The sequence below is a fragment of the Hylobates moloch genome, unplaced genomic scaffold (genome assembly GCF_009828535.3).
Source record: "Hylobates moloch isolate HMO894 unplaced genomic scaffold, HMol_V3 SCAFFOLD_1, whole genome shotgun sequence".
Classification (NCBI taxonomy): Eukaryota; Metazoa; Chordata; class Mammalia; order Primates; family Hylobatidae; genus Hylobates; species Hylobates moloch.
Window position 1 is genome coordinate 237,779,146 of NW_026652276.1, and position 16,149 is coordinate 237,795,294.

At 48.0% G+C, this 16,149-nt stretch overlaps 1 protein-coding gene across 3 annotated transcripts in view; it reads left to right on the forward strand.

The window, feature by feature from the left end:
* The first annotated feature begins 1,677 nt into the window (after positions 1 to 1,677).
* Positions 1,678 to 16,149, forward strand: part of DNAJB6 (DnaJ heat shock protein family (Hsp40) member B6) — an 80,858-nt gene continuing 66,386 nt past the window's right edge. For 2 of the 3 annotated variants that reach the window (XM_058428598.1, XM_032753234.2), the window contains exon 1: positions 1,678 to 1,821. The gene's annotated coding sequence lies outside the window, so the exon portion shown is untranslated. Of the gene's footprint in view, positions 1,822 to 8,017; positions 8,112 to 16,149 lie in introns of those variants that run through there. The other variant, XM_058428596.1, reaches the window with a different exon arrangement.

Below are 16,149 nucleotides of genomic sequence, written 5' to 3' on the forward strand. Positions count from 1 at the left end.
CTTTATGTAGATAATCGGGGATTCACAGAATGCCCCTCCCTGCACTGGCAGGTCCCCATGTGCCCTGTTTGAGGGCATACCAATGTGGTAATCAGTGAACTAGTTAGTAATCAGTATCCTAATATGGTATAATTCGGGGTGGCATTTCTCCAACTCTTTCATTACTAACCAGCTATTTTAAACCAAAAGTGATTCAAGTGTTAAAGTGCCTTTTACTTGAATATCTTCCAGGCCTAAATGATCACGAATTCATAAGTGTTGTTAGTTCAGAAGGTGGCTGGGCAGTCCCCCCAGAATTCAGTGTCAGCATGCCACAGGATCTGAAGTTCAGGAAAGGTGTGACAAAAAGGGATTTTTCTTTCTTTCTTTTTTTTTTTTTTTTTTTGAGAGAGCGTTTTGCTCTTGTTGCCCAGGCTGGAGTGCAATGGTGTGACCTCCGCTCACTGCAACCTCCTCCTCCTGGGTTCAAGTGATTCTTCTGCCTCAGTCTCCGGAGTAGATGGGATTACAGGCATGCACCACCACACCTGTCTAATTTTTTTTGCATTTTTAGTAGAGATGGGGTTTCTCCATGTGTCAGGCTGGTCTCGAACTCCCAACCTCAGGTGATCCGCCCCCCCTTGGCCTCCCAAAGTGTTGGGATTACAGGCGTGAGCCACCGAAAGGAAAGCATAAGGTGGGCCAGGACTAAGCCAACACAGTAGCAAACATCTGGCTGAATGCTGGAGAGGAAGACAGTGGGAGATGCAGGACAGGCTCCATGCACGATCTGCTTGTTGGCCTCCTTAGGCTTTGGGTCTGCGGGACCCTTTCGCTACTGGGAACGGGAGCCTGTCTGACTGCGCGGGGTCTGAGGCTCCCTGCTCCCGCTGGTCACCGTCTACACGCATGTGGTGTTGGTCTCCAGGGTTAGAACCAGAACCCCTGAGGACGCGGGAAAGGCTGGGGAGCCTGGGGATGACCTAAAGTCCAGCGATCAAAATGCGCCGCGTTTTCAGGAAAACTACTGCCACGATTTAACCTAAAAAGCTTCATCTGTATTTTCTGCCACAGTTTGCTTCCGTTTCCTTCAGTCATTACTCCCTGGCGAAGTCTCCACGCGCTCCCGTTCGCCGGGGAACTTAGGGTATCTGGGCTTCCCTAAATTGACGAGCGGGGGCCAGCGCCTTCGCCCGCCTTCCCTGGCCGCCGCTTGGTTTGTTTTTCCTCCCCTTCGGGGACTTCGCCCGCGCCCCAGCTTTCGACCCGCTGTGCGGAGATGCCACCCAGCTCCACCGCAGGACCGCGGAGCGAGAGGCGGCAGACGCGCTCCGGGGGCCGTCGGTCAAGGGGAAGATGAAAGGCGCGACGACTTCGCGGTTTCCAGAATGGGCTCCTTCTAGCCCAACAATCACTGCCATTTTGAATCTTCTCGGCCTTCTCTGCGCCTTCCGCGCGTCTGGGCTCCCCGATACCGTAGACCCGGCCCCGAGCTCCGCCCCCTCGCCCTGGGATTCCCCGCCCCCTCGCCCCCAGTCTCCCGGCCTCTTCGGGGCGGCGGAAGAGCCGAGAACCTTCGCGAAGGTAGGGCGGGCGCCTCCGAGATTGGGCCCACGGTATGGGCAGTGGAAACTGCGCATGCGCGGCGTCAGGGTCGGGCGGAAGTTGACGTCGCTGTGCCGCCGTTGCGTGACGCATTTCCTGTTTGTTGTTGGAGAAAGGAGAGAAAGGAAAGCGCGAGGAGGCGCCGCCACTACCAGCGCAGCAGTCCTGGAGCTGTGAGGAGATTCGGGCGGTCACCCTGCCTCCCCTGCGTCCCGCCACCGGCCGCTTCCGTCCTCGGTGAGGGTCTGTTCCGAGGGCCGGGGGGGGTCGCCTAGGGCCCCGCGCGCGCCCGGCAGACGGCCGACCTGACCCGGCGCCTGGCAACAGCGCGGGGGGTGACCGGGGTCGCCGGCCGGGGAAAGGACTGGACGGGGCGGGGGCCGTGGCCGGGGTTGCGAGGCGAAGGGTGGGCGGGGTTCTCTGGGTCTGGTCTGGGGCCGGGGCCGGGGCTGGGGTCTGGGGCCGCCCGGCCGCGTCCTCCCCGCCCGGCGTCCTTGCCGGAACGCGGCCCAGCCTCCGCGGCGGCGGTTGGGGGTGGGGCCCGGCCTGGGAGCGGCCGGCTGGGGCTCTGCTGGGGCTCGGCTGGGCCGGCAGCGTGGGAGGCATGGAGCGCCTTCTTTTCCTGAGGCTCCCGCGCTCGAGTCTGAAACCAGAAACGCGAGTGGCTTGCGGAGCAGGAATGCTGCAGCCGTGCCGCCAAGTTCGGAGGGAGACGAAGCAGGTGGTGGACCGCAGAGCCCTGTTTCTAGAACTCTGGACGGATTGTTCGGAAGTTTGTGGAAGAGCAGGCTGCCTTTCTTACTCAGAACGTTTGTCTGCTTTGCTTTGCGTTAAAGAATCTGCACCGTAGTTGATGCAACTGAAGTTTATATAACAAGTTTACATTAACTCTCACCCAACTAAGGAAGAAGGTCGGTGACACACGTAGTGTAAACTGCACACCATATATTGGCTCGAGAAAGGTTTCGGCGCTAGCGAATTTTTTAAAGGATGGGTTTGCTAGTCAGACGTAAACTTCTGTGCTAACTTTCTCACGTAAACGAGGCAGGAAATAGCCCGAGTAGAATGATCGTGCCACCACCGAAGGGATGCCGCCTGCGAGCTGGGAGGCTTCAGCCTGTTTGGGAAGAGTAGGCTGAGCGGCGCTCTTCGTAGTTTTCAACGTTTTTATTAATATGAGTTGCGAATATTAGTAAGGATTTGTGGCTACAATTTAAGCCAAATTATTGATTTAGTAGAAAAGTTAGACTGAAGACCGAAGAAAGGAAACAGACTTTAACCATTAGAACTTGATTGCTGCTGCTTCGTGTTTAACCGCACTTTTCCAAATAATGTTGCATATCAGAACGATTCATGATTTCTGAAAGGAATTATATGCATCCGCCTTACTCCTCCGCAAGTCCACCCGTCTCGTGTTCTCTCTGGGTTTACTCCAGACTTTTTTTTTTTTTTTTTCTGAGACGGAGTCTGTTCTGTTGCCCAGGCCAGAGTGCAGTGGCTCGATCTCCACCCACTGCAACCTCCAGCTCCCAGGTTCAAGCGATTCTCCTGCCTCAGCCTCCTGAGTAGCTGGGGTTACAGGTGCTCGCCACCACGTCCGACTAATTTTTGTATTTTTAGTAGAGACAGGGTTTCACCGCGTTGGCCAGGCTGGTCTCGAACTTCTGACCTAAAGTGATCCGCCTGCCTCGGCCTCCCAAAGTGTTGGGATTGGAGCCGTGAGCCACCGCGCCTCGCCGACTCCAGACTTGTTTCCACTCCTGAGGGCCTTAAGCTCCCTTGGAGTTCGTGCTTTCACATTTTTTTCTGCCTTCTGTGATAAAGGGATGAATAGTTTTTATGCACACTTTAATGAGCTGTGGGGTTTTGTGGATTATGCCGACTGTGAAATTTGGGAAGTAGCCTTAAGTTGGTAGATGCGGAGACTTGACCGGAAGTGGGAGAACAAAAGGGTTGAGAAGCTTTTGAAAAGTGTCTAACTAGGCTTAATCTGTGCTGTGGAAGATGAGAAAGTTGGGAATTTCAGAGGGCAATGGTCTTAAAGAATTTGAGATGAGTTCAGCACTCTTTTCAAAACAATCAGTGTTTTAAAATTTATTTTCTTCTGGATATGAAAGTGTTAGGTTTGGGAAGTAATTCTGGCTGTACGACAGTTTTTCCGGAACACTACGTGGGGAGTATTGTTGAATATTGTGAAGACTAAAATATGGATATGGTTGGTATTACAGTGTGATACCTGTAACTGAGTGGCGTACATTAGCTTTCATTTTTAAGCAAGTCCGTAATTCCCTTCTATTAACTCTGTTTTGGACAGTTTCAAACGAACAGTGGTACCCATCACTCTCATCAGTTTTCAACCTAGATAACCCAAATCCAGGTCTGAGGTGGGGGTGGAATGGTCAGTTTGCACCTTTTTTTTTTTTTTTTTTGAGACGGAGTCTTGCTCTGTCGTCCAGGCTGTAATGCGGTGGGCGCGATCTCGGCTCACTGCAAGCTCCACCTCCAGGGTTCACACCATTCTCCTGCCTCAGCCTCCCGAGTAGCTGGGACTACAGGCGCCCGCCACCACACACGGCTAATTTTTTTGTATTTTTTTTTTTTAGTAGAGACGGGGTTTCACCGTGTTAGCCAGGATGGTCTGGGACTCCTGACCTCGTGATCCGCCTGCCTCGGCCTCCCAAAGTGCTGGGATTACAGGCGTGAGCCACCGCGTCCGTCCGTGTGTGTGTGTGTGTGTGTGTGTGTGTGTGTGTATGTGTATGATGGAGTTTCGCTCTTGCCCCTGCTGGAGTACAATGCCACCATCTCGGCTCACTGCAACTTCACCTCCCAGGTTCAAGCGATTCTCTTGCCTCAGCCTCCCAAATAGCTGGGATTACAGGCATGTGCCACCACGCCAAGCTAATTTTTTCTATTTTTATTAGAGACGAGGTTTCACCATGTTGTTCAGGCTGATCTCGAACTCCTGACCTCAGGTGATCCACCCGCCTCGGCTTCGCAAAGTGCTGGATTACAGGTGTGAGCCCCCGCGTCCGGCTGTCGCTTTTTAAGAGTATTACAAGAGGGCACTTCAAAACTTGGGCAGGTATTTTTAGTCATCTTGAACGTGTCGCTGTGGGCAGAGTGTCATCGCGGGACCTCACAGACACCTTATTGTCGTCTGCTGTAAAGGTCAGCTTCTATATTGGTTAATGCTTACAGATACCTGTTGAGGAATAAGAGAATGTAATTAAGGCCGGGCGCGGTGGCTCACGCTTGTAATCCCAGCACTTTGGGAGGCCGAGGTGGGCGGATCACGAGGTCAGGAGATCGAGACCACGGTGAAACCCCGTCTCTACTAAAAATACAAAAAATTAGCCGGGCGTGGTGGCGGGCGCCTGTAGTCCCAGCTACTCGGAGAGGCTGAGGCAGGAGAATGGCGTGAACCCGGCAGGCGGAGCTTGCAGTGAGCCGAGATCGCGCCACTGCACTCCAGCCTGGGTGACAGAGCAAGACTCCGTCTCAAAAAAAAAAAAAAAGAGAGTGTAATTAGCCTTTGTATTTGTGAGTTGACGTTTTGACAGGATTTTTACTTCTTAGTATTTATTTGCATCGAGGTTACACACTGGATTAACAGCGTTTTTTAGAAACGTTTGTAAAACTTTTTCATTTCCTCGGAAATGATTCTGTTCAAAATCTGGTTTGGTTAAATTTGTCCAGGACCCCACCTGGTGGTGAGAGGCGGGTAACTGCAGGCTCATTAGCGAGTAAGAATAGGATCAGTGGCAGGATTTAGCAAACGGTGTAGTTCCAGGATGAATAGAATTTGAGAATATCAAACTCAAAAAAATGAGGTTAATGAGAAGAAAAGCAAAGTTGGTGAAAACAAGAATATGTTAGAAACGATGATGTAGGAATGGAAAAATGACAACGCCTACTTGGAGAAAAGTGAACTAGTAAAAATGTGATTTTTTGTATTGATATTAATGAGGTGTTTTGTCAAACAAAACCCTTTATGTTTTTGTATGGACATAAATCACTGTTGACCTATTTCGTGTTCCTGGAGATATCCTACTTGAGAAGGAAGATTGATTGATTGACTGGTTTACTTGAGATGGAGTCCTTGCTCTGTGTCCCAGGCTGGAGTGCAGTGGCGCGGTCTTGGCTCACTGCACTCCTGGATTCAAGCCATTCTCCTGCCTTAGTCTGCCAGGTAGCTGGGATGACAGGCGCGTGTCACCACACCTGGCTAATTTTTGTGTTTTTAGTAGAGACGGTTTCACTATGTTGGCCAGGCTGGTCTCGAACACCTGACCTCGGGTGATCCGCTGCCTCGGCCTCCCAAAGTGCTGGGATTACAGGCGTGACCCACCGCACCTGGCTTTGTGTGTGTGTGTGTGTGTGTGTGTGTGTATGCGTGCTCAGGTGGAATCGCCCTGTGTGCCCAGGCTGGTCTCTAACTCCTGGCCTCAAGTGATTCTTCCATCCCGGCCTGTTAAAGTGCTAGAATTACAAGTGTGAGCCAGGTGCCTGGCCAGATTTTAGAATTTTTTTTTTTTTGGTTGAGATGGAATCTCATATTGCCTAGGCTGGATGCAGTGGTGCCATCTCGGCTCACTGCAGCCTCTGCCGCGCGGGTTCAAGCGATTCTCCTGCCTCAGCCTCCCGAGTAGCTGTGATTACAGGCACCTGCCACTGCGCCCGGCTGATTTTTGTATTTTTAGTAGAGATGGGGTTTCACCATCTTGGCCAGGCTGGTCTTGAACTCGACCTCGTGATCCACCTGCCTCGGCCTCCCAAAGTGCTGGGATCACAGGTGTGAGCCACTGCGCCAGGCCAGATTTTAGAATTCTTAAGTTCTGTTTCAAAATTACATGTCTTTGGAAGAGTGATTTAGTTTACACTACATATGATTTTGCCCCCATTGATATTTTTCTACCTACCTTTTGCCACCAAAGGCTTAAATTAAAAGAGTGTTTTATATTTGTGTTGTGCATATACACGTGTGTGCTCTAGTTGGTATGCTTATGAACTGTTTACTAATACTTATCCCTCTCTGCCACCTTGAGATGGCATATACCACTTGGGTGGGCTTTGAATCTGAAGTTACTTGTGTTTATAGGAATGTCCAGGACACAGAGTGCTCAGAAAATATTGATCGAATTAGATTCTTTCTAGTTTGTCTGTGTCCTGATGACCTTCCTGTGATTAATAATGGAATGCAGAATTCAAGAAAGTTGGAAAAAATAAGTTTCAGCAGCACTGGAGACTGAGTACTTAACCGAGTGTTGCTTTGTTTATTTTAAAGTCTCACACTGTCACCCAGGCTGGAGTGCAGTGTCATGATCTTGGCTCACTGCAACCTCCACCTCTGGGGTTCAAGTGATTTTCCTGCCTCAGCCTCCCTGATAGCTGAGATTACAGGCGTTCGCCACCACACCTGGCTAATTGCTGTTATTTAGTAGAGAGTGGGTTTCGCCATGTTGGTCAGACTGGCTTGGAACTCCTGACCTCAGGTGATCCACCTGCTTCGACCTCCCAAAGTGCTGGGATTACAGGTGTGAACCACCACTGCGCCTGGCCCTCTTTTATTATAATAATAATTTTTTTTTGAGACAGGGTCTCACTCTGTCACGCGATCCCAGTCACCCCACCTCCGCCTTAGGTCCAAGTGTTCTCTGCCTCAGGTCCATAGTGGATTACAGGCACCCCACTATTTTTTTTTTTTTGAGTTTCACTCTTGTTGCCCAGGCTGGAGTGCAGTGGTGCAATCTCAGCTCACTGCAACCTCTGCCTCCCAGGTTAAAGCGATTCTCCTGCCTCAGCCTCCCGAGTACCTGGGATTACAGGCATGCACCACCATACCCAGCTAATTTTGTATTTTTAGTAGAAACAGGGTTTTGCCCTGTTGGTCAGGCTGGTCTCCAACTCCTGACCTCAGGTCATCCGCCTGCCTCGGCCTCCCAAAGTGTTGGGATTACAGGTGTGAGCCAGCGCGCTGGCCTAACTTTTGTATTTTTAGTAGAGATGGGGTTTCACCATGTTGGCCAAGCTGGTCTTGAACTCGTGACCTCAAATAATCCACCTGCCTCGACCTTCCAAAGTGCTGGGATTACAGGTGTGAGCCACCAAGCCTGGCCTATTATGATTTTTTAATGAAAGAGAGTTAAGCTTGGAAGTATCTAATAGGTGATGAGTGCCAGTTGAAGGAATGGTCTCTGATCTTGAGTAATGGGGAAATAACTTCCTGTGTTCGTTTCAGAAATATTTTAGGACATACTGGGTAAGAATGAAATAAGTAGGTGATGTGTGTGATAAGGAATGAAAATTCACTGCTGTGGGTTTTTTTTATCCTCCCTCTCTGTACTTTTTTTGTTTTTGCTTTTTTTTGGTTGTTCGGGACCAAGTCTTACTCTTGTCACCTAGGCTGGAGTGCAGCGGGGTGATCCTGGCTCACTGCAATCTTTGCCTGCCAGGCTCAAGCAATTCTTGTGCCTCAGCCTTCTTTCTGAGTAGCTGGGATTACAGACGTGCACCACCACACCCAGGTAATTTTTTTTTTTTTAGATGGAGTCTTGCTCTGTTGCTCAGGCAGGAGTGCAGTGGCACTATCTTGGCTCACTGCAGTCTCCACCTCCCAGGTTCAAGCAATTCTCCTGCTTCAGCCTGCCGAGTAGCTGGGACTATAGGCGCTCACCACCATGCCTGGCTAATTTTTGTATTTTTAGTAGAGAAGGGGGTTTGCCATGTTGGCCAGGCTGATCTTGAACACCTCAGGTGATCTGCGTGCCTCGGCCCTCCAAAGTGCTGGGATTACAGGCGTGAGCCACCTCGCCTGGCCTCAGGTGAATTTAGAAACCACCTTTTTTTTTTTTTTTTTTTTGGGATGGAGTCTCGTTCTGTTGCCCGGGCTGGAGTGCAGTGGTGCGATCTCAGCTCACTGCAAACTCTCTCGGGTTCAAGCAGTTCTCCTGCCACACCTGGAACTACAGGCGCCACCACATCCGACTGGGTTTTGTATTTTTAGTGGAGACGGGGTTTCACCATGTTGGCCATGCTGTTCCTCAAACTGTTGACCCCAGGTGATCCACCTACCTTGGACTCCCAAAGTGCTGGGATTATATGCATGAGCTACCCACACCTAATCTTTATGTGACATGTTTTTTAAAAGTCCTAAACTTAAAGGTCATTGAATTTATTGGAGAAGGTTATTTTTGATTAATGGCGATTAGGCTAATTCTTTTTGTGGTTTTAATAGAGATTTTTCGTTTTTTTAAACTTGATTTAGATGTATTGCTTTTGGAAATTGCAGAAATTAGCAAACCTAGTTTTCCTAAGAAATATTTTTTCTTAATTTCTTAATTGAAAGGTTTTCTATAGCTTCCTTAATAGACAGTAGGACCTAGTTAATAGAAGTTTAAAGAAGTTTCATAATTGCTATTAGAAATGTTAATTATGGGCCGGGTGCGGTGGCTCACACCTGTAATCCCGGTACTTTGGGAGGCCAAGGTGGTCAGATCATAAGGTCAGGAGTTCAAGACCATCCTGGCTAGCATGGTGAAACCCCGTCTCTACTAAAACGATACAAAAATCAGCTGGACGTGATGGCAGGCGCCTGTAGTCCCAGCTACTCGGGAGGCTGAGGCAAGAGAATGGCGTGAACCTGGGAGGTGGAGCTTGCAGTGAGCTGAGATCGCTCCACTGCCCTCCAGCCTGGGTGACAAAGGGAGGACCCAACTCAAAAAAAAAAAAAAAAAAAGAAATGTCAATTTTGTAGTTAAAGAATATCTTCCTGCTCTACCCAAATTCTTTTCCAGCCTGAAGTGATTTGTTTTTACATTTTTATTTTAAAAAAATTTATTATTTTTGTGATAGGGTCTTGCTCCGTTATATAGGCTGGAGGGCATTGGTGCGTTCACGTCTCACTAGCATCGACGGCCTGGGCTCAAGTGATTTTCCTGCCTCAGCCGCCCCCAGTAGCTGGGACCACAGGTGCACACTACCACACCCTACTGAGTTTTTATATTTTGTAGAGACAAGGTCTTGCTGTGTTACTCAGCCTGGTCTTGAACTCCTGAGCTCAAGTGATCCCCCTGCCTCAGCCTCCCAAAGTGTTAGGATTACAGGCATGAGCTACCGTACCCAGCTGTGATTTCTTTTAAAATGCCACTTTACAGCACTGTCACTTTTATTTTATCATTTTTAACTTTAAAGTTTTTTATTTATTTTTATTTATTTTATTTTTTGAGGTGAAATTTTGCCCTTGTTGCCCAGGCTAGAGTGCAATGGAGTGGTCTCGGCTCACTGCAACCTCTGCCTTCCAGGTTCAAGTGATTCTCCCGCCTCAGCCTCCCAAGTAACTGGGATTACAGGTGCCCTCCACCACACCCAGCTAATTTTTGTATTTTTCGTAGAGACAGGGTTTCACCATGTTGTCCAGACTGGTCTTGAATTCCTGACCTCAGGTGATCCACCCGCCTCAGCCTCCCAAAGTGCTGGGATTACAGGCATGAGCCACGGCACCCGGCTTAAAATTTTTATTTTATTTTTTATATATTTTTTTCTGAAACAGGGCCTTGCCCTCTCTCTTGTCCAAGTTGGAGTGCAGTAACACGACATGGCTCACAGCATCCTCGATCTCCTGCGCTCAAGTGATCCTCCCATTTCAGCCTCGTGCTTTGCTGGGAGTACAGGCGTGTGCCACCCCACTCAGCTAATTTTTTTATCTTTTTGTAGAGATGGTGTCTTACTGTGTTGCCCAGGGTCTCAAGCTCTTGGGCTCAAGTGATCCTTCTGCACATTTCCAAGGTTGTTTAACTCTTGTGTCTTTGCTGTCTGGAAGCTTTTTAGTGTGATGTATTCCCACTTGTCTGTTTTGGCTTTTGTTCCCTGTGCTTTTTGGGGTCATATCCAAACAAAGATTGCTGAGAGGCCAAATTTTAAATTGTGTTTAATTTTAATGACTTCAGATTTAAATAGCTGCATTTGGCTTATGGAGTCTTTTGAGCTGCACGGTTTTGAAAAGGTTTTTGCCAAGTGGGGTTCTAGTGGACACCTATGCTTGCAGAGCTCTGATGTGAGTGATCTGCTGTAGAAATTACTTCTTTTGATTTAGTATATGATTTTAAAATGCAGGTGATGCACTGGTTTCTTGGTGAGGGAAGCTGGTTTTTCCTGGCTGAGCTTCTGTAGGGTGGAGGGCTGGAGTCCAGGCTCTCGCTGGGCAGGGAAGGCAGCTTGACTGTGCCTTCCAGTCCTCCTGAGGGCCCCCGTTTTTCTGGGATCACCCGTTTTCTGTAATGTGCATTGAACACAAGGGCCAGGAGAAGAGGGAAGTAGAGGAGCTTTGTCCTCTGTTCTCATCCTCACAGTGCTGGGCGGGCCACAAGGATTCTGGGCCAACCTTAGGGAGATGAAGGCCTCTTAAAATGTTTTATTGCCACAGATGGTGTCTTTTAGGAAATAAATCCATGTATTTTACACTTAAATGATATTAGGCTACTCCGGGCACACTGCCTATGGGGGTAGCCCTGCTCTGCAAAGAGTAGTAAAAAAAAAAAAAAAGAAAAAGAAAAATAATGTTAAAGATTCAACTTAGTTTCTCTGTGAATAGGGAAACCATCCAAGTATGTATCAAATAACACCAATCGGTACCTAGTTGTATATCTTGATGAGGCAACTTTTTGCTTAAAATTGGTTTGGAATGCAGTAGTATTTCTACAGCTTCAGGCTGCTTTATCATCTAATACACAGTTGGATATTTAATATATAGTTTTATCAGTTTTTTTTAAACACTGTTTTTGAGAGGTCTGAGGGAAAAAAACAGTGTTACGAGAAATACTTCTACAGGGAAATACTGATAGAAATGTATAGGTAGCTTTGAAGTTCTGAGGTTAATAAATAAATTTGAATGCAGGTAACCTTTCATGGAGTTTGTCAAATTTTCAATTGTGTCTTACATCAGTGATGACTCTGAAGCAGTAAGGAGTGAGTTAGCTTGCAGCAAACAGTGGGGATTGTTGCAGCATCAGCACTTCAGCCGGCTCTGCAGGTTTCCTTGGAGATACATGTGGATCTCTCTTTCTAGACCTTCAGCTATTTTCTTTTTCTTTTTTTTTTTTTTTTTTGTGACGGAGTCTTGCTCTGTTGCGCAGGCTGGAGTGCAGTGGCGTGATCTTGGCTCACTGCAAGCTCCACCTCCCGGGTTCACACCATTCTCCTGCCTCAGCCTCCCAAGTAGCTGGGACTACAGGCACCCGCCACCATGCCCAGCTAATTTTTTCTATTTTTAGTAGAGACAGGGTTTCACCATGTTAGCTAGGGTGGTCTCGATCACCTGACCTCATGATCCACCCGCCTCGGCCTCCCAAAGTGCTGGGATTACAGGCATGAGCCACTGCGCCCGGCCAGCTATTTTCATTTTGTTGTTTCTGTAATGCGTATTTGTATTTATTTAATTTATATTCTAAATTTGTTAGTCTTACTGGCATTTGATGAAAACTAAAAAGGTAATTTTGGGATTTCAAGTACTGGTGAGAGAATGTCCCATAGTCTTGAGCACTGGAATTGTGTACATGGACGGCATAGTGCCATGGGTACAGGCTAGTGTGAGTTCTGGAGGCAAACTTGGATTCTTACTGTTTTTAAAGATGCGGTGTCTTTGCTGTGTTGCCCAGGTCGAACTCAGACTCCCGGGCTGAAGCCATCCTCCTGCCTCAGCCTTCTGAGTCACTGGGCCTTCAGGTGCACGTGACTGTGCTTGGCTCAGACTTGGGTTTTGAACTTGCTCGAACACTGACATTTAATTCCTTTGAGCCCTCGTTTCCTCACCTACAAACGGTAACTCACAGAATGACTGTGATGGAATACGTACCTGTAACAGTGGGTGACACATGAGTCAGTAACACATTGTTGCCCCAGCTCGTTTCCCCCTTAATCAGCTAATAACTAAGCCTCAATTATTAGTAAACTAATTGAGTATCATGTGACATGATGATTAGCATGTCACGTTTAAAATTACCTGTTGTCATTCGGGTTATAAGAAGTTTGTTTATTTATTTGTTTTTTTGAGATGGAGTCTTGCTCTGTCACCCTGGCTGGAGTGCAGTGGCGTGATCTTGGTTTACTGCAACCTCTGCCTCCGGGCTCAAGCGATTCCTCTGTCTCAGCCTCCCGAGTAGCTGGGATTACAGGCGCACACTACCATGCCCAGCTAATTTTCGTATTTTTAGTAGAGATGGTGTTACGTCATGTTGGTCAGGCTGGTCTTGAACTCTTGACCTCAGGTGATCCACCTACCTCAGCCTCCCAAAGTGCTGGGATTACAGGCGTGAGCCACCACGCCCGGCTTTATTTTATTTTTTTGAGATGGAGTCTCGCTCTGTGGCTCAGGCTGGAGTGCAATAGCGTGATCTAGGCTCACTGCGACCTCTGCCTCCCGGGTTCAAGCAATTCTCCTGCCTCAGCCTCCTGAGTAGCTGGGATTACAGGTGCCCACCACCTTGCCCGGCTAATTTTTTGCATTTTTAGTAGAGACGGGGTTTCGCCATGTTGGCCACGCTGGTCTCGAACTCCTGACCTCAGGTGATGCACTCGTCTTGGCCTCCCAAAGTGCTGGAATTACAGGCGTGAGCCACCGCGCCCAGTCTTATTTTTTAAATATTGCCATATTTTAAATAGGAATGGAAGATTTCTGCACCAGTTGTAGCGTTTGTGGATGTGCATGGAACCCTGTTGGTGAAGTTTTCTTGCCTTGGAGAAGGACCCTAAACAGCTTCCTAAATAGCTCTCCTGTCTGCTGCTCGGTTGCATTCCTGTCGTTTCTGATTCCGGCACGTAGCATTTGGAGCATCTTAGTAACCCTGCCGTCCAGTCATCACTCTCTTAAGTCCATCTCCCTTGTAGTTAGAAGTTATCTTTCCAAATACTCCTGTTGACTTCACACCACTGCTTAACTCTTCTACAGTTGCGCCTTGTTCTTTCTTGTGCTGACTCCCTCCCCTCCCTCTTACTCCCAGCACCCTCACACTGACGTTCCACCCTACTAACTTGCTGCGTCCCACGTGGGCTGTGTGCTGTCATTCTTTTGCTTGAGCATACGCTGTTACTTGTGTGTGGAATACTTTTGCCTCTGTTCTCTGGCTGGGGAGCTTACTCTTGTTTTTCGTTTCATCAGTAAAATGTCAGTGTTAATTTTTCCTTTCCTCATGGTCTCTATACCATCTCCCCAGCACTCTGTGCATATTTGTCTTTTTAAACTTTTATTTTTTGTGTAGATGAGGCTTTGCTGTGTTGCTCAGGCTTATCTGGAATTCCTGGGCTGAAGCAGTCTTCCAACCTCGGCCTCCCAATAGTGCTGGGATTACAGGTGTGAGCCCCTGCAACAGCCATGTGCATATTTGTCTTAATTGTGAACGACTGGTTTGTTTACATGCCTGTCTTCCACTAAACTTGGTGACTTTTATTATTTCCAAAGCTAGCATAGTGTGTGTTATAAATAGTAAGTTTGTATGGTTAAATTCAATCAGAATGACAGTGTTCTTTTAATACTAGGAACGCTTTGATTGGTTGACTAATGGGGCCAGTCTCACTAAAATGAAACAGTTGGGCAAACTGTGACCTTCCCTTCCCTTGAGAGTCTCACCTGCCCAAAGGTAATGGGAAGGCAGGACCGTGACCCCAGGTTAGAAAACAGGGGACTTAGCAGAGTTTTATTACTTTTTTTTTTTTTTTTTTTGAGTCAGAGTCTTGCTCTGTCACCCAGGTTGGAGTGCAGTGGTAAAATCACGGCTCACTGCAGCCTAGACCTCCTGGGCTCAAGTCATCCTCCCACCTCAGCCTCCGGAGTAGCTGGGACCATACGCTGTGCCATCATGCCTGGCTAATTATTTTATTTTTTGAGACGGAGTCTCGCTCTGTCACCCAGGCTGGAGTGCAGTGGCACGATCTCAGCTCACTGCAACCTCCGCCTCCCGGGTTCAAGCAATTCTCATGCCTTAGTCTCCTGAGTAACTGGGATTACAGGTGCACGCCACCACACCCAGCTAATTTTTGTATTTTTAGTAGAGAGTGTTTTGCCATGTCAGCCAGGCTGGTCTCGAACTCCTGGCGTCAGGTGATCTGTCCGCCTCAGCCTCCCAGAGTGGTGAGATTTCAGACATGAGCCACCGCGCCTGGCCAAAGCCCGGCTAATTATTTTATTTTTAATAGATTCAGAATCTCCTTTTGTTGTCCAGGCTGGTCTTGAGCTCCTTAGCTCAAGCGTTCCCTCTTCCTCTTTCCCCAGAACACTGGGATTACAGTCATGAACCATTGCACCCTGCCCGAATTTTATTGTTAATTGTAGCATCCTGGTCCATATTCCCGTCCTGATCGGAAAGAGAGCTGTGGGTCTTGTTATCTTTTGTTGGTGACAGTTGGACTGTCCCTGGAGTATCTGTGTTGGATTGGGGGCACTAAGACATTACAACATTGGAGCTTGCTCAGAGGGGAGGGGCCAAGTAGGTCAGGGTTTCTCAGGAGGAACTGTGAAGAATTCTAAGGGTATATGTGCCTAGAGACAGAAAAACTTGCCAAGATAAAGCCCCCAAATATCCAAAGGCAACTATGCGGAAGAAAAATTGAACCTGTATCGCATAATTTGAACAAGGACCAAAGGGTGAAAATTCCTTGGAGACCCCTACTCCCCAGCATAAGGAAGAATTCCTGTAGTTAACTAAAATTCAGGGCTTGACTTTGGAGATAATGAGTTCCAGTCACTGGCGTTTGTTCAGACAGAGAAAGGTTGCACTAATTAGTGATTATTGAAGTGTGGATGCCTTATGAGTCAGAGCTTGAACTTGGTGATATAAAGTTCCTTTTATTTAATAAGAATTTGAAGAAGACGCCCAATATGGCACTTTTCTCGAAGTACTTGTAGACAACAACCTTTTTTTTTTTTTTGAGATGGAGTCTTACTCTGTCTCCCAGGCTGGAGTGCAGTGGTGCGATCTTGGCTCTCTGCAACCACCACCTCCCAGGTTCAAGTGAGTCTCCTGCCTCAGCCTCCCGAGTCTTAGCTGGCGTTACAGGTGTTAGCCACCAGACCTGGCCAGAGACAACAACTTTTTAATTCTGAGATTCTGTAGTAACATATGCCAGACATTAGCCAGCCAGCTGCTTAACTTTTGTCCAGCCTTTTTTTTTTTTTTTTTGGAGACAGAGTTTCGCTCTTGTTGGCCAGGCTGGAGTGCGATGGCGCAATCTCGGCTCACTGCAACCTCTGCCTCCCAGGTTCAAGCAATTCTCTTGCCTCAGCCTCCCGAGTAGCTGGGATTATAGGAATGTGCCACCATGCCTAGTTAATTTTGTATTTTTAGTAGAGACAGTTTCTCCGTGTTGGTCAGGCTGGTCTTGAACTCTCTACCTCAGGTGATCCGCCCCCCTCAGCCTGAGCCACCATACCCATCTTGTCTTTGAATACTGTCTCACTGTTTTTGTTCTGAGTCTTTGAAAAGAATGTTAAAGGTCAATAGTAGTTGGAAGAATTAAGCCTGACAGTCTCCCAACTCATGGTTTTACCAAAAACTCTATTAAAAAACTGTTGTG